We start from the raw sequence: 18,929 nt of genomic DNA on the forward strand, positions 1-18,929 counted from the left end.
TGAGCGGCCAAAGAGTTATAAAATAAATGAAGATCACTCAATGATGAGAGAGGGAAATGAGAAAGACCAGAATAAACTCTGATGATAGGAAACTTGGATGTTGTGGTCGCATTTAAATGAGCAACATAATAAGGGAAACAGAGAAGTGACTGCAGAGAAGAATGACAGATGCTTATTGCTTAATCGTAGTGAAATGCTTTTAGATTTTTGGCTAACATGAGAGTGTATCTACAATTTCCACTTGAAGAACTTGGGAGATATAAGAAGCTTTCCTTTTAATCAAGAAAAGTTCCATGCAATTTTTTCATTAAAAGTACCTTTAAATATAACAACAACTGAGAAGCAAAACATGTTTTTGCTTTCAGATTTTCTGTTAAAAATCTCTTAATTCTGACATTTCAACCACACCATGGGTTCAGCAGCCGATGGCCATCTCTCCTTCCTCTGTGTCAGAGACAGAAGAACTGCAGTTCCACTTCTGAGTCATTCCTAAGTGCCCAGAACTTTTCTGATAGTCCAAGATTTGCCATTTTGAATAAGAATAACCTGCTTAGAGCAAAGAAATTTAACGTGGCATTTGAATAAGAATGTACAGGTTACCCCCAACATGTCCTCTTCCTCATTTAAAGGAGTTTTATGACTTCGGCTCAAATCATTGACAGCTTCCAGCTCCCAGATTTTCCATAAAGGAAGAGAGGATACACTAGAAAGGAAAAAATAAAAATAAAAAAATAATTTTCAGGATCTAGCTCACAAATTGCTGATGTGGCATCCATGCATCAGCAGCCCACCCAGCAGTGGTGCAGACAGACCCAGCCCAGAATCGGAGCCAGCGCAGGAGGACGTTGCAGGCGCTGCGCTGTGTCATGGCCTCAGCAGGGTTTTGATCTACTGCTGCGAGTTTTCACAGCAGATTTATTGTAACTCGAGCCCCAGGTGAAGCCCTCAGAAAGTGGCTCTCGCTTCCTGGATGAGGAAAGGCATCTCTGAACACTTAGCAGCCCAAATTTAATCATTCAGATATTGCAGCCGCAATGAGTTCCAGCCCATGCAGGGTTCATCGGAGGTTCAGGGCGCTCAAGTCATGAATTAATCCCCGCCAACACCCAAACTTCCTTAATTTTACAGAGATTGGAAAAATATTGTAGTAAATAAAACCTGCGTATGAATAAGAGTCTATTTTGTGGTACCAGTGGGCGTGTTCAGCTGCCGGCGCGGTTAGTGGCACTGCCTGCAGCCGATGGAAGCTGTGTTTTTATATTTCAGCAGTGTTTTCCAGACACTGGGTTTTCCATTCCAAAACAGCAATTATTTTACTATTGATCATTCATTTCCAGTGATCTAATTGGAAACATATAATGATACAGCAGCCTATGTTTTCAAACAGAAATCACCAGTTTTGGTTGCCTGCTTTCAGATGATGGTAAAAGCCCGCAGAGGAGCCCCCCATTTCCAGGGGCCCACCTGTCTGTCCCTGAGGACGAGGTGATTCTGGCAGTCACCACCCCAAGGACAGTTTTACAATCTGGCCTGATGTGGTGGTATTTAGATATTTAGATATGTGGTACCTTTAGATATTATCTGGGGCATGTGGCAGGAGTGGCTAATTGAGGTCAGGGAGGTTGCACCAACCTCTCTTTAGTTTTCCAGCACCTTAGCCCCATTATTCTCAAGCTCAGTTTAGAAAATGATTTTTTTCTTGGAAGAACAACTGGTGTAAAAGCTAGGGACAGACCCTGCAGAGCACAGTTCTCGTCCATCCATCCCGCACTGTCTGGAGCCCTCAGCTAGCGTTCACCGCCTGTGGGCTATGGTGGGGGTGGCACATATATATAAAAATAATTTTAAAAATACTTTTTTTTTCTTTTTTCAACACAAGGAGAGGGTAAGTGAAAGCAGTGACTTTTGTGTTTTGTTTTGTTTTAAACCAATGAAAGTTAATGTTTATAGCAGTCTAGGAGCTGGAAACCTAACTTAAGAAACACTTAATGTTTAGATCTACTTAGTGGTTGGAAAAAACAACTTTTTTAATGCTCCGTCAAGTGGAAACAGCCACCCCTTGTAAACAAACCTTTAGCATTAAGATATTTCTTAACAGCGGAAAACCTTAACTGCATGGAGACATATTTCTGAGACATTTCGGAGTGATCATAGGCTGCCGGCATAACCACGCTCTGTCAGCAGATACGTCAATGATCAATGAAGATGAAAGAAGAAAGAGTTTCCATACAGGATACTTGCTGAATGTTTGTTTCACAATAATTTACTGTATTACACACATAATTCATATCCATATCTGGATCCGATTCAACACTGCGCTACTCTACTTCTGCGTTTTAGGGTCAGTGAAGTTAAACCAACACAAACAGCAAAGAGCTGGGCACCAGAATAAAAAATATTGGTTGTTTTCTGCAAGAACAGTAAAATTTCCCAGCCGGGGGATAAGCCTGCCAGAAATTTTAGTGGTGACCTTGAAAAAATAATATATCAACCTGCTCAGTCGGTGTTTTGCCTCCAAAACCTCATCCCAACCCTGGCCACGTGCTATGCAGCGGCTTGCCCTGACCGTGGGGTGAAGCGTCCCGGAGGCGAGCTGCGGATGGGAACTTTGTTCCCAAAGAAACAGTGGAAGTCCCATCACTTGAGACAATGAAATGCATCCGACTGGCTGTTGGCAGGGAAGTGGCAGGGATGAACTAATAGGTCTTTTCCATCCTTTGTGCTTCAAATCCAGTGCCTGTAGCGGTCCTTACACATACCCTCTGCTGCCGGTTGCTGAGTCGTGTTGTATTTCTCTTCCCTTAAATCTTAAATACATTGCTTTATCCGTGCAGTTTCACTCACTGGGGGCACAGGAGGTGGTTGATTAATCTGGAACCCCCCCCCCAGTGACCTGCTGGGATGTTTGACCACAGCCAGGGCTGCCCTTCTACTGTCCCTCTGTGCCACCACACCAAAGCTGTGCATCACCTCTTCCCTCTACAGAGAGAAAGGAAAGCATCCCAGGGAGCATCCCAGGGAAAGCATCCCATTCTGCTCACAAAGGGGATGAGCAGTGGGGCCACCAGAGTGGAACACCCATGTGCCCCTCGCCCGAATCCATCCCCCCTCGGTGCCATGGGGAGCGGCCACCTCGTGCTCGCGGAGGCTGGGAGCGAGCGGCAGCGCCCGCCACGCTCCTCCTGCTGTGTCATTTCCTTCGAAACAATTGGGAGCTTTGATCCCGTTATGTGAGCGAAAATCTGCCGCTGTTCTCACTGGGTGCCTTCGGTGGGGCTAAAAAAAAACCCAGCGCTGCAACCAACAATGCGCACGGCAGAGCCGCGCTGCCTCTGACTAAGCCTCTGTCCTGAGGTTAGGTAATTTCCTCGCATAAATCTCTTTTCAAGAAGGATTTTAAACAGACTTTAACTAGTACCAGACTTCTCTCCTCTGGATTTGATCCTGAGGAAATACCTGATAATAAACAAATACCTTGCTGGGATCCTCAGCCTTGCCAGAAGTGACAGTTGATTTAAAAATCACTTTTTTTCCCCCCCGCCTCTGTTTTCTCACTTTACCCTTTTTTTAGGTTAAAAAAATGCAAGCTAAATTATAACCATACAGGGCTCGGAAGGTGTTGCAGAACAAACAAGCCCAAGCAAGTTTAGCATGCGCGGGGGGATAGTGTTTCACTGACACATGTCCACACTTCCAAAACACCTAAGCCATATTCTCTCCCTAATTTAAGATTTCCAGTTGGGTTCAGACCAGCATCTCCACATTTCCAGTGATCTTATTAAAGACAGTAAGGTTCATCCGGCTTCGGCATCACTGTGCCGTGAGAAGCTCAGGTAACCAAAAAGTGCAGTACAAGCCTTGGGCTGTGCAGAAAGTTTTCCCTTGTCCTCTTCAGCCTGATTTTCTAAGGAAATAGGCTGAAAATCGCACTCAAAAGATGCAAAATTTTACATTAGCTGGACATGAGTGTGACCTGTATAGAATCCTCTGCATGTAGTTACTGTTTGTCCCCCCTAAATTGTCTCCCCCATGGAAGAAGCTGAATTCCCCTCTGCGATGCACGGTCCCAGCTCACTCCCACACTGGCCCCATCTGAGAGATGGTTGAGTTGTTATCAGTGCTGTTGTTTGTGCTGCTTTTATGGATTATAAACTCCCAGAATATGGCAGTAAATAAATGTAGGATTATTACTATAGGAGCCCAATTCAAGGGAAGTTTGGTTATATCTGGCAGCCAGCAAACAACTGAGGAAAGGAAAAATTCAATGTGCAGCGGATTTGCCCCATGTTGCCACCCTTATCCATCTCGCTGCAGTTGATGGCCCTCAAGCAGGCAATGAGAGACATTGCCATAGGTGAAAATCAGCCATGTCCACCCAGTGGATGCATGTCTCTGTTTTTTCTCATCTTCTCTTCCTTTTCTTTCAGTGCTTTCTCTTTCCACGCTCAGCCACAAGCTCTCGCTATATGGGATGCACAAATGATGTTCCTACAAAATGTCTTCTGGTTGCTGCTGGCTTCTGGGGGCTTTTTTGGTCCCTTTGTTCAGGGGAAACAGAGTTTTTTGTCTGTTTGTTTGTTTGTTTTTGTTTGTTTGGTTGGTTGGTTGGTTTGTTTTGTTTTGTTTTGTTTTGTTTTGTTTTGTTTTGTTTTGTTTTGTTTTTTTATATCCCAGGCTTTTTCTCAGTGGAAGGGGATTGTTTTCCAGAGCTCATGTTAGTGTCTCCAAGGTTCATGACCAGGCACCCTTGTGGGGAAGCAGAGCCTGGTAAAACAGCCTATGCTGGGGATTAGCCAAATGCTTCAGGGTCATAAACTCATTCTGGGCTACCTGAAATGTTTCATCTGCACTTGTGTCGATCAGCAAAGTAGGACCTCCATCACTTGGCAGTAACTCAGCCTTCATCTGCAGATCAGAAAAATGTCTAAATCTGTGATTTAACAGTCAAAGTTTTCGTCTGACTTCCTCCACATAATCCAATATCACTTCGGGCATTTCATGTCAGGGACGTGTCTGTCGATGTCTAAAAGATAAAGTTTCATCCAACAAGTGATTTATTATTCTCCAGCAGGGATTAACAAAAGTGTTTAAAACATTGTGGTTGTATTTACTTTGAGGATTAAGGGGATTTTGGAACAGTGATATTGATAGGTTTCAATGCGATTTATATGGTGTTAAAAATATGGGAGGCTGAATGGAAGGTGTAAGCACAGCTTCTGTGATGAGCAGAGGTGTTGGATCTGGCTGAGTGGTGTGTAGCAGTGATCCCCTGTGCACGTGTCTGCAGCCCCAAAGTCCTTGACACAGATGAGGAATTTGGACCTAGTTTTGGTTTAAGTCAAGTTTCTGTTCCACACATCTATGCCAGTGCCTTTGTTTAAGTGGGAATGCCTTCTTTGCAGGTAAACGTTATTACATGTATGTTCCCTTCATAGACAAGGCCATTATCATTTGATTTGCCTCTGTTAGGAAAAAAAGAAAGGATTTTTTCATAACAAGTTAACCTCCAGCAGTATTTATTTATTCAGGAGATTTTCCTGACAGTATGTAAAAGAACGATCATTTAGAAAAAAAAAAAAAAGGATCAGAAATGTAAGCCCTCATTTGGGACTGTGTCTCGAATTATATCTGTTTGATTCTGACTTTCTGCCCAGGTTCCAGTGGAAACTTTTTTTTCCATTTAAAAAGCAAATTTCTTTCTTTGAAGGCAACCAAACTAGCAGTGCTTTTTTCTCCCTCTCTTTTTATTCAGCTATGTCCACCATCTCCATTACTTAATTGCCTTTCTCTCTTACTCTAGTTTTATATATTTTTTCAAAACTCAGGTAATATACATGTAAATCGGATAGTGGAGCTTTGGGAAAGAATACAGTAGCTCTGTATCAGCTGTACTTTCAGAGGCGTATTCTTTTGTCTTAAAGGATGTTTAGCTACTCACAGGTCCTTCTGACTTGCTGGAAAATGTAGCTAAAGCCAAACTCACTGCAGAGATGATGGTGTGAGCTGCAGAGTGAAACCCTCATGGTAATGGGGCAGATCCCTGGAAGTGATGCTGGCCCATGGCTTCAGGGTGGAAGCAGAGGTGTTCCAGCTGGGTGAAGGTGGGCTCGGTGGCATGGTGAGCTGCTCAAGGCAGATCCCAGCCATGGGTTTTTTCCCCTTCTGTGTGCACTGAAGCTGCAGCCTCAAGCACATCATTTTGGGAGCTGTTTGCAGGCATGGCCATATCTTTCCTCCTGAGTTAATGATGGGCTCATAAGGAAGCTGGTGCATCTGAGCTTTGCTGCATAGATGCAAGCATGACCAAAACAATTGTTTTGGTCCACTGGTCCAAGCAAACACAGAGCTTTGTGAGACTTACATTTACACTCCTTCCTTAATGCTTAAAAAAAAAAAAAGTCACACTTAGACTGCTTACAGTGGGTGTCTCACATAATCATTAAAGTGGTTCCAAAGGCCAAGAGAGCGCTAAGTAATTGCTGCAGTGCTGCCAGATCTCATAGGCACTGAGTGAGAGGTGAGGAGTGCTCGGGGTGTCTGTGCTGGGCGATGTGAGCCGCACTCAGAGGTGCTGCGAGGAAAGGCTTGGCCACTCCCGGCCATCCCATCCAAGAAAAATAATAAAGAAGGAAGAAATGAATATCTTTGCTATTGCTTTTCATTGTGTCTTTTTGAAGATGTGATATACTAAGATTTCCTGTAATTACATGTAATAGCTAGAGGGGAAAGAAGGGATGACAGCAAACGAAAGCCATAGAAAAATTAATTCGTTTAAATCTGTCACTAAGACTTTTATGAGCCAACCTGTAAATAACTCCATAGCTGAAGTATCTTTGTTTGCATAGCTCAGCTCAAACCCCTCAAAGATGAGGGACCCAGTGTTTTTCCCCTCACTTCTTGCACATGAAGTGCTATTTGAGACACTAATAGTCTGTAAATCTGACTCTGTGGCAGTGCACCAGATTTGAGTGGATGAAACAAGCTCGCCGTGCCAGCATACATGCCTAAAATTAGCACCAAAGATATTGGATTCTCAAGTGCTTTATTCCTTTTTTCCTCTCACAACAGGGCTGGATTTTTGGCGTGCTGCTGAACACCAGTTAATAATATTAGCCTGTGGTTACTGAGCCATTGAAACAAACCCGAGTCAAGCACCTTTCGTTCACGGGATGAATAACACCAGTGCTCCCCCACCCTCCCCAGCACACACCGCATTGAATTAGCCTACTGGGATAACTGGACCATGCTGTTCGGGAGCCAGTGGACTCTGAGCTTTGCAATAATCATCTGCAGATGGCAGGAGAATGTGAGCCTGAGAAACTTAAAGTGCCTGAGTGGCACCGGTCCAGAAGTCATCATGGGCTCCGGGACCCCATTCGCAGTTGGTAGCCCTGGAGGTGGCTGTGCTAGAGGGGATGGGCTGTGAAGTTCTGGTGAGCCATGTCCCACCAGTGCTTCTCCTGGCCATGGGGGTCACTCCCTGAGATGCTGCAGGGTGTGAGTGCTCCCTGAACCAGCCGATGGTGGGACTGAGTAAAGAGAGCTCAATAATCAAAGAGCTCTCTTTGAAGCCAAACTTCTATTTAAAACTTCTGCTGGGTGGAAGAAGAAGGTTGTATGTGCTCATACCCAAACCCCCAGCAATGCACAAGCATCACCCAACGGGGTATTGGTTAGAGCAAGGGAGGGCTGAGCAGAGAGGTAACAGTTGGGTCAAGGAAAATGGGATCCAGAGAATGGAATAAACTGAAGAGTGGCGAAGTGCCACTGATTTTTCATAACCCAGTTTGAAGGGCTCCAACAGCAAATACTGTTTCATACCAAGATTTCAAAAAAAATCATTGTCGGCAGCACAGGTATTGGAGGAACACCCAGAGCAAATTTTCTGTTGTACTTAGCCCGTGGAAAATATTACTAACGCCTCGTGCCCTGAGAGACTGAACTGACCCTGACTGGCCCAGCTTGTCTGGAGGCATTTCTGCAAGCCTGACCTATTAAATATTCTCTTTTTGTTATTTCACAACAAATACTTCCCTCCCCCCTTTCTAATGAGACATTTGGCTGGGCAGCGCTTAGGGAACAGAGAAATTCCATGACATCATTTGCAGGTGGGCCAGGCAGAGGTATCTTCACTGTCAGGTTTTCATTGTATTAGATATTACCAGAAAAAATAACTTTCCAAAAAAATAAAAAATAAAAAAAATCTAACTGAACTCCAGCCCAACAGCAGCAAAATTTTGCATAGCCATCTCCTCCAGTAGATTAGCAGCCTTTAGAAGAGGAAGCCAAAGGACCTGTTTTCTTTAGAGAACATTTTTTAAATCTCTAAATCTCTTGGATTTTTTCAATCCCAGAATAACTTCTGAAGTACAAGGCTGCTTTTCTTTTTTAATGTTGTCAACAATTCCAAGTAGAGATTTGTTCTGCAGAAATCTGAGACGCTGCCTTAGGTTCCGATAAGCGTAGAAGAGTTGGCATCTTTGTCCTGCTAAAATAACCCTCCGAACTCAGCTCAACCATGGACACCCCATAAACTTCAATCAGACTGATGAGAAACCTGCACCTCGGGAGGAGGAGGCATTCTGACACCCATGTTTCCACTTCTGGCCAGCCATAGCAACATCACAACACAAGAACAGTCTTAAAATTTTCCATCATTTATGCCACAATGCTTTTAAAAATTGTGCCAGTTCTGTTCAAAAAAGGGTAAATATTTCAAGTTTTTTCCTGTGTCCAGAGGAAGTTTGACTCCCCCAAAATATTTTAGTAACAGCAATGCATTCCCAGGTGATTCTGCTGATAAATTGTGATAAACTGATCTTAGTATAAAACCTGATTCTGGGGGTTGGCTTTCCATGGAAAGGAAATTACCATATGCCTGAATTTATTAAGAGGTTCCTAAGACTCATACTGGCTCTCTGCAGGGTTAAAGGTTGATCAATATTTTAGAAAATTTAAAGTCCATTTCAGCTTAGAAGTGTGTTTGGAATGGCGAGTTCCTGAGTTAATGTAGGGCAAGAATACAGACTAGAAAGCTTCTAGGCAGATTCAAATTATTATGAGAGGGCTGAAAATATATGGAGGGAAAATCTATCATCTTCATTTTCCACATGATTTCAAAGAAAAAAGAAACTACTTTGAGGTAAAGCTCTGAAAAAAAGATCACCTCTAATTCCATAAGTTATGGCTCTATAAATCAGTCAAATAATATAGAGCTGGCCACAAGGAAATATATCTTCTAGTACCAATAAGGAGAAGGGAGATTCTCTTATTCAGGTTGTTCATAATTCACTGTAATTGGTGGGAAAGTGAGGGCTGAGACAATTTAATTCATTCACAATTGGCAAAGTTATTATTTCGGGACAAAAATATGAAGTTATATGAAAACCATCTGGTGTCAACAGAAACCATCACTGTGGTCAAGCAGCAGATTGGTACGAGGGGATGTTGTTTGAAAAGCCCCAGAACCAAAAGGTGGGCTGCTTCCAGCCCAACCCTGCTGAATCAGGCACAAAAGCTTCCCTCACAAAAACAAATGTGCCACCCACGTGTGAAGGGCCCTGCTTGTCTTATATTAAGATGACTGTAGCTTTTTTTGTTTTCCAAGAGTTTGGAGAACTTGGTTGTTTGCAGACCCTGGAGGCTGGCAACCACAGGGATGGGCACAGGGTTCCTGAAGCTCTTAGGGTCAAAAATCATCCTGGTTGAAGTCACTTTACGTGGACAACAACTTTTAGAGCAGGATTTCCAGCAGCACTGAGGAGTGCGGCACCCTGCTAACCACCAGGATGTTTCTAAGCATGGAGCGACAGCAAACCCCACAGCTGCAGCAGCCCCGAGCACCAGGTAAAGACAAAAGCAAGAGATTTCTTCTCAGAGCTTTGAACGTCGCTGTAGGTGACCGTGATATTTCCTGGGAGTGGCTGCAAGCCTGCTCAGGAGATCACAAGTTGGAAATCCGCTGCTGTCTCAGGCTGTGTTAAAGTCCCTGCATGCTCCTGGGCTTTTTTGCTCACCTGAATTTCTACAAAGGTTCACATCAATTCCCTGGAAACCCAGCCTTTCCCCAGGCATCCCCCATGCCTCGGGGAGGGACTCTGCTTAGCTCCTCAATGCCATTTGCTCTAATCTCCAGCCAGAAGAGGAACCAGAGGGGAAAAAAATGAGGAATTGCACAGGGCCTGCTGCAGCAGTGGCTCAGAGCAGGTGCCTGCGGGACCCTGCTCCTGCGAGGCCCAAGGCTCTGGGATTTGCAGACTCAGGCAATTCCGGGCGCTTGGACGCCCTTGCGGAGAAGTATGCGAACGTGGGAGTGTTTGTGTGAACTCAAACCCTCCCTCGGAGCCTTCCGAGGCCTGTCTGTCAGTAACGCTGGCATCAAATGTGCATCCCCACATCAAAGCCCTGCTGACTTCCTACCAAGGGAAACAAGGGAAAACAGATTCTCGGTGCGTGTTGTTTATTTTAACATGTTTTTAGTGTTTGATTGATTTTTTTTTTTTTCTAGCAGCAAGCCTGAGGGGGATGGTTTGCTCTATCAGGAAATGAGAATAAACTTAGCTAAGAAAGCTTGGGCTGTGCGGGCAGGTGCTGTCACCGTGCTGCTGCACTCAGGATGCTGCAGTGAGTGGCCCCAAGCACAGGCTGAGACCAGGGCTGAGGTAAGGCTGTTGCTCTGCTCCACCCTGCAGGGATGGAGGCACCTGCAAAGGGGCTTCTGCTCCTAGAAGCTGCGTGTTTGGGGAGAATACGAAGGAACATGTCCCAAAATCGAGATGCCCAAAATCAAAGCCCAAACTTTAAAATTTACAGCCTATACACCTGGCTTTTTGGAGATGTAAGGCAGACCTGCTTGCCCTGTGTGTTTGAAACTGGACTTTTCCCAAAGGGCTTGCAGACCACCTGGAGATCTCTGTGCTGTTATGGCTCCTCTTTGCTCATGAGCCATTTACAAACCATTTCTGATTCCCATAGACATTAACAGCCATTGATTCCAATATTGAATAATCAGCTTTGGTGATCTGATGATGGGGCCATCTTATACAATACAGGCTATATACTGAAATACGACAGCATTACGGCAATGCCAGCCCCTCCTAAGTATCAGGAGGAAAACCACTGAATTCCCTATCCCAATTTCTCTTCTTTTGGGCTTGGGTGTGCAGATCCTCTGTGTCTCAGCACTGCAGCAATGTTACTGACTGCTCCTAATGATATCACACACAGTGGAAAACAGTGGCTCCTCCACCACTTGTCACTCAGCTGCCTCTGAGACTCACCGGTGCGGGTAAGCACAAAGCCTCCACTTAGTCATCGAAAGTGAAACAGCCTCTCAGAAAAATTAAGTTTGGTGTGAAGGGGTGAATCACAGCAGAGATAATATCCAGAGCAATTTTAGCTGGGAGAGACTTGGAAGAGCAAGAATTGCTATCTGCGAGCACAGCCTGGCTGAAAGAGAGCGTGGTTTGCTGTATGTTGCAGGGATGGCAGTGAGAAATATTCCCCTGCATCCTCAGGCCCATGCTTTGTGCCTGTCGAGCTTTTTTTTTTTTGCCTGTGCAGGATACCAGCAAGGTATCCTTCCACCCTGGGAGGATCCTGCTTCTTGTATCTCCATTTTACAAGGGCCTCATTCACAGGGGACATTAGCCCTGGGACTTGGCAATCCTCCTGACCTGCGCATTTGTTCTAGTAAGTACTGAGGAAAAAGGCTCTTCAGCCAGTGATAAAGCTGGAGGTGGTTTTTTGGGTGTGTACATCCATAAAACCCTGATGCTGGCATCAGTTATTTAACTTACAGCATAATGGTGGCTGGAATTCAAAAGAAGCCAACTCCGTCCCACTTTGTTTTCTTTTTTTCCTCGTGGACTGCAGTGATAAGGACTTCAGATGAAGAGTCTGACATCTCAGTTTGCATAGAGCCTCAATGCGTCAAAGGTGATAGAAAGAGAAAAAAGCCAGAACTGGATGGGGGATGAAGAGTTAAGGAACCTGTAGCTGAGCTGCTCTCGAGGGAGACAGGAAAGCCATGGAGATTTGGCACTACGTGCAGATCCCAAAAATTAGATCATAGCACAAAATTATCCTCCAAAACAGTCCCAGTGCCAAAATCTTAATATCTCGGATTGTTATAATTTGAAGTCATGTAGGAAATCCAGAGCTCCAATCAATTAAATTCCCATGCCCAGTTGCTCCCTGTCCTTGCCCGTTCCACAATACAACATACCTGGCATTGTGTGCGGAATGAGTAACGATTCCTGTGCCGAAAGGGAAGAGGGAGAAACACGGAGAACTCTCTCAGGCGCTGAAGTCAGCGGCGCGGGCAGTGCTGGCACGGCGTGGGGCCATGACTCAGCCCTCCAGCTCCTCTGCCAGCAGCCCTCAGCCTCGTCCACCCCATCCCTGCTCCTTTCACACCACCGTTTCCTTCCAGACACCCTCATGAAGCCGGTGGGATGGGGAGAAGAGGGTCTGTAACTGCGTGGTGAAATGCATCCTGCCCTGTCCCCACCTGATTCTCTGGCTCAATGCTTGATCCCATCCAATGGTGCCATTGGTGGGGGGCATTTGCAAAAAAAAAAAAAAGAGCAATGTGTGTGCAAAATCTGCTAGAAAACTTATTACCCTGGCTTTCACTTCTCTGTCATGATGCCCCCAAATCTACTAAAATTACAGCCCTCACGCAGGGCTGAATTCAATGCATTTGTTCCTAAAATAGATAACTGCACAAAATCTCTCAAAATCCCAGCAATCCAACCAGAAGAGAGTTTGAGCAGCCATTGCCATGCATTACGGTGCCAGAGCCCAACAAAAAGCTTTCTTTGGGCACTATATGGAAGGGGTCCGTCCCCCTGAGATGGCACAAGCAGCAAGCACCCACCTTCCTGCAACCACCACGATGACCATCCCTGAAGTGTGATGGCACAAAACCAACTCCTCTATGGCACCGAGCTGGAAACTGGAAATGTTCTGCTGGCAGGGATGCTGCTGCCAATGCAGATACCTACGAGTCAGTCCGCTGATGGGGGGCAAAGGCTCAGCCAAGGACAAGCCACCAAAACCCTCGCTGTCTCCAATAGGTAGAGCACAGGGGTATGGGGGTGGCTGAGCGCATGGTGATTAAGAGCAGGACATGCCTTGGGAGCTGGGCTTTTTTTTTCCTTTCCTGTTTATGGGTTGACTGCATTTCCCCCGCGTTTGAACTTCTCTGTCACACCGTTTCTCCGCTGCTACTGACACTGAGTGAGAATTAATAAGCTTCCTCTGAGCAAATATCTTTATTTAAACAAGCTGCTGCCCTGCCCCACAGCCAGGAGCCCCCCCCCAGTAAAGGGCATTCGCAGCAGCAGGATGTGGGCAGAGCTCCCCAGCAGCACCAGCGAAGGTCCTGGGAGATCTCCGTGCTGCAAGGATAAAGGGCCTGTGCTGAACAAGTGTTTGGAGGGTTGAATTATTTTTTTTATATTTTTTTTCCCATAAGTGAGCAAGAGAAGGAGGCTAAGCATGACTGAGGATCTGGCTCCAGTCTCTGGTAGTACACACTTGACCTCAAGCCTGTTGAATTCTTCCAAAAACCTGGCCTGCCTGCCTTCCCTCCCCCCCAGCCCTCAAACTGTTGTTGTGAGTGGTGGAGCAAGGAGGTGGCAGCTGTGTTTTTGGCTTTCCCTGCATTTAATTATGCTGCAGCAATCTCCAAACAAGACATTTTTTGATCAGACGTGAAATGTTTATTTTCCCGGTCAAAAAATTAACCTGCTGCCTGCGGTATGCATGGCATCTCACATATTTCTTTCTCTACTCACTGTCAAGTGACTTGATATTCCAGCAGATACCGCCACAAGAGCGGGAAGTCAGATGGTTTGCAAGCTAATTAATCAATTGGTTTACTATATTAGCAACCTTAAAGGAATTCTGATGCAGACGCAATGCTTAAATCTGCTGCGACATCTGCAGTCAATCATGCTTACATTACCCCATTAACAAGTTACACATGTGCTAAGCAAGATATCCCGTGGTTCTAGCATGCAGAGAGCTCCTCGCCTTGTCCTGGAGCACCACGGGCACTGGAATAAGCAGGGCACAACAGAGCAAGGCTCCAACACAAGGCTTATTCCACGCTTGTTCCAGTTGTCGTGCAGACTTGGCATGGTCTGAAGGAGGTCGGATCAGCTCAGGAAGCAGGGGAGGTTTGGCAGCCCTGTGATGGAATTGTAAGGGCTGTTTGAGCAGACGCAGCTTTTCCAAAACCTTCTGCTATAAGGGCTGGCATGTTTGCCCCGTGCTGAGCACAGGACTGGCTCAAGTGCTGTGCTGCTGCCTCCTTAAAGGCAAGCAATTTGGGTGAAGTTGGGGCAATTTGGGGCAGCTTGGTAGCAAGGAGAGACTCGCTTTGCTCTGCTCCATGTGCTCACAGCATTGTCCCATCCTAGACAAGAAGCCACCAGCCCCTTGCAGCACTGCTAGTGAGATGTTTCCCCTGGGGAGAGCTTTCTACTGAGCACATCTAAAAAAATTAAAAAACATTTTAGGGTGCATTTTGGTGAAAACCCAGCACTAAGGCAGTGCTTTCAGTAGCTGTGCTTTGCCCTGGTGGCACGTGGCCACATGCAGCGTGTCCCTGCACCCAGCACCCGTCCTAGGGTCAAGCGGGACACAGCCCTGCTATTGCCATGAGCAACATCCTGCAGACGTACGGAGTGAGGTGGTAACGCCATCACTGCTGTCATAAAGCCTGGGGTCTAAATGCTCTCCTCTTGAAAAGCCTCCCTGCTATGTACCATGCAAATGAACAGGTGCTTTATTTTCCTCCATTCACTTCCAAGAACCGCTTCTCTCCAGCGGAGAGCTGAGTGGTACTCCAGCTTATTTTTACTGAGTGGCTTCTAACCCTGGAGTGGCTCGAGCCTGTTTTGTCTTTGTCCTTCCTCAATCCTTGCAGCACCATCAGTGCAGCAGAAGCTTTGCGAATAGCTTTGAAGGCAGATCTGGTGCCACCGAAGATTGAACGCTGCAGAAGGACAGCAGGGCTCACAGCACATCGTGTACCATCACACTGCGCATGCCTCTCCCGCTCTTATCTTTTGCTAGGATTCATCTTTAAGCATATAGTTTCCCCCCTACAAGTGGTTTCAAACCTTTTCTGCTGAACGGGATGCCAGGTACAGTGGCAGACAAGCAGGCAGGGCTGGATTGTTCCCATCCACCCGTTAGCAAGCATCGGCACCATCGGAGCACCAGCACCCTGCAGCACCACACGGTGTTTCCTCCTCGATTTCCACCTCCTGCCCTGCACGTTCACCTCATCCAGCCCTTTTCCTCCCAATTATTTGCTGCCTGATGACTTCACAGCAGAGACACAGATGAGGTTTATTTGGTGTTCCATGGCACTTGCCATCAGCAGGGCCAGTAGTTTAACGAACCCCACCAGTCAGCAGGGGCTTGGCATAGCCAAAATACCCTGTTATTAAGCAAATAACCCTGTTATCTGGACACATGGAAGTGCCACAGATTAACCCCTGCCTGTCCTGCTAGAGCCCCATGAGCAGGTTGGTGCCGGCAGAGTCTGTGTTGTGGAGCACATCCTAATTCAGCATCCAAATGGCTTAATTCCTGTGCATGTGCCTTGAACAGGCCATGAGGAGTCTTTAGGAGAAACAAAAACAAAAGTAAAGAATGGGAAAAAAATAAAAATGAATAAAAAATATAGAAAAGGAAGGTGACTAAATGGGATTCAAGCTTGGTTTAGTCCCCAGGGAGACAGGGAGCCTTGGGCAAGCAGCTCTCACACAGCCCCAGCATGCAAAAGTATTTTTCTGCTAAAGGGGAGAGGAAAAGCCTGATTTCTGACTGACAGAATCCTCTTATGAGGATTAAATTTTAAAATGTTGTCTCCTAAGACATACTGTGCACTTTGCTTGTAATGCAGGTAATTAGGCACTACCCTGTGCCGTGCACTGCAGCAATCAGCTCGGTCCTCTGTCAGCACGAGGAGCAGATAGAGGCAAATTGGGTGAATTTGCTGCAATTTGGATTCAGTCTTTCATACGTGGCCCCAGATTAAGTTGTGTTTTCGTGATAGGATTATCAGTTTAGCCCTTTATTCTCCTATCATGCAATCTTTCCGAATCTGCTCAGCTCCTGATCCTGTGCATTACTTCTCCGGTCAGCACAGAATATGCTTTTGACTAGAGGCCAGTGACTTTCCCATTGACATGGAGGAAATTTGGACTTCACCTCGATTGCAGAATCTTTTTCATTTGTCTGCTTTATTGCATTATAGAGATTTGATCCTCCTCTGGAGTCAGCTGGGAGATTTCCAAGGGATACAGTTGGATTCCCCGCCACTGTGCTTCTCCTTCCAAGATGGAATGGACTTTTATGGGGAGTATAAAATCAAACAACAAGCTATCACTCACATTTGCTACACAACTCTTTCTGTGCATGGGAGGGAGCAGCCTCTGAGGGTTTTGAAGCTTGTTGTAGCATGTGTGGAATAGGAAAACGATGGTGAAAGAGGGGCTGGTGAGACTGAGATAGAGCGCATGAGTGTGCTGCAAGGAGGTGATGCACCCACTCCGAACACCCTGAAAAGCAAAGGTGGGAGCCCTGGCAGGGTGTTGTGTCACCTGTGTCCTATCCCTCCCTGCAGCCCACCTGGGACACCCACCCCACGTCTCCCAAGGCAACACATGTCCCTCCCAAGGCATGCGTGACAAGGGCATTCCTTCTCCATGAGGATAAGGAGGATGTGGTGCTGCTGGCGTTCCCCAGTGCAAATGGCATTCTGCACTAATTCATCTCAGTGTATCCACAATGCTTCCACTTCTCCTTCCCAGCCATAAATGGTGCAGGGGGGATACGCTCGAGTCAGGCTGTGGGAATGACCTGCTGAGCACAATCGCGTGCCGAGGTCTTTCCCTCCCATGCCGACCTCCGTCCTCTGTAGCCTGAGCTGCAAAGCAGCCACTTGGAAGCAGAAATCCAACTTTGAGAAGTGCGAGTTGCATCTGGAAAATAAAGAAGCTGCTTTTTAAAGAGCTGTGCCTGAGACGAGGTATCGCTGCCTGGCCAAGGGATGTGTTCTTAGTTCATAAATAACTCAGGGAGAGCACACCTTATTATATACCTGGCCTGTTGATACAAAACTTTGCGGTGAAGCCAGGGCTGGGTGCAAGCCAAGCAAAGCGGTATAACACACAGCGTAGCTTAGAGGTAGGAGTAAGCGCCAGGGAGAAAACTCATCGGAGAAAACCAAAGTCCATCAAGCACTTAATGGGCAAGTCAGCACAACACCAGGTGCCAGAGCTTCCTTGTAACCTCCCTGCCGGAATTCCCTGCACACCCAGCCCTTTCGCAGAGGTTGGCATCCCACGAGCACCGGGAGGAGCTGAGCAGATGCTGAAGACACACAAATGATAGCAGCAGACCCACGAAACATCTTTGATCCCTAGGCTGTGTTTAGCCTCAGGAGGTTATTCCATTGCTCAGCAGAGTTCTGGTGGCATCACTCGTGCTGGTGGTTCACAAAGTAGCGGTGAGCAAGCAGCCTGTCCCAAGGACATTTGGGAAATAATGAGCAACAGTGCAGAAAACATTTCCTGCCTCAGCTCAGTGCTCCCAGACCAGTGAAGTTACTGACGGAGAATAACTCAGAGGAACTCTACCAGCAAGTGTGAAATGAATGTGAATGTGCAGCTCCTTTAGACTTAATTGCAGGGGAGCATCTGTTTACATTTCAGTACCCAAAAGGCACCCTCCTCTATTGGGAAGTTTGCTGCCTGCAAGGATGGCATGTTACTGAGTGAGGCTTTGAAAAAGCTCTACCGTCATGCACCAGGTTCGTGCTGTTACCTCTATTCAGCCTCTTGCCAGAACCACCCCATCAAAACCACAACTGTGGCTGTAAGCACCTCTAAGAGCTGTCATTGAACTCTCCATCACAATCTTTAAAGCAATCACTTTGATTACTCTCAGCTTAGCAATTATGGCTGAGTGACACATTTTCAGCTTTGGAAAATGATATGCCTAGCCCAGTTTCCTTATGCATAAGTGTCTCATATACATATATACATACATATATACATATTTACCAGCTTTCATGTGCTAAATGGTTTCTAAACTCCTGCCTGCCAAGGAGCTGGCTGATCTGAGAGCAGGATTCCTGTTTGATGGCTGCGTGATGTGTGCCAACAGCTCCCTCTGGGTTTTTTGTCTGAGATTTACTTCAGTTGCAGAAAAATCAGGGAGCGTCTTTGTTCCCAGAAGTAATTTTGGCAACCGACCGTACAGAGCATGACCATCCTCGCAGCCCGGTTGCACAGTCTCTAGACAGCAGCTCCTCAGGGCCAGCACAACCTGGGGTGATGAGACGAGCTCTGTAATGGAAACGATTGTGCCTTTGTGTCTGGGAAGCCAGAAAGTGTCATTCTTTGAAACACGGAGTCTTTTTCGGAAAGAGCATCTCTCACAGAGATGGGCTGCAGCGTTCCAGGGCACCATGGAGACATCCAGTTGCATAACCCTGACAGTCACTGGGAGACGGTCTGCTGGCGAGCACTGCTGATTCCCCCTCTCCTGCTAAACACAAAGCCCCAATGACCTCAGCCCTTGGCCGTCCCATCCATCCCCAACAGAAAATGTTAGAGAGAATAACATCTCACGAGCCCCTCCCAGCAGCTCTGAACTAACACAGCTAATTTTACAGCTACTAAAATATACCAAAGTTCACAACAATAGCTTTTCAAGTTGACTAACTGGTAAATGGGAGCCAAAAGCTGGAGGCACGTGGATTTATTATCTCGTTAAAGGCAACTGGGGTGAGCGGTAGGCAGAGGAGGAACCGGAGTCTGTGAGTCCAGCTCTGAAAGCAACAGATTTATGCTGAATTTCGCCAGCTGAAAGTCTGGTGCTGTGTTTTGCAGCAACCAAGT

The 18,929-nt window shown here is 46.3% G+C and overlaps 1 long non-coding RNA gene across 1 annotated transcript; it reads right to left on the bottom strand.

Annotated features, from left to right (window-relative positions):
* Positions 1-550: 550 nt before the first annotated feature.
* On the bottom strand, positions 551-15,303 carry LOC139999114 (uncharacterized). Its single transcript, XR_011804196.1, has 2 exons — positions 15,135-15,303; positions 551-703 (listed from the first exon to the last, which is right to left on the bottom strand). It is a non-coding gene; the product is annotated as an uncharacterized lncRNA (long non-coding RNA).
* Positions 15,304-18,929: the final 3,626 nt, after the last annotated feature.

The sequence above is a fragment of the Anas platyrhynchos genome, chromosome 19 (assembly GCF_047663525.1).
Source record: "Anas platyrhynchos isolate ZD024472 breed Pekin duck chromosome 19, IASCAAS_PekinDuck_T2T, whole genome shotgun sequence".
Taxonomy (NCBI): domain Eukaryota; kingdom Metazoa; phylum Chordata; class Aves; order Anseriformes; family Anatidae; genus Anas; species Anas platyrhynchos.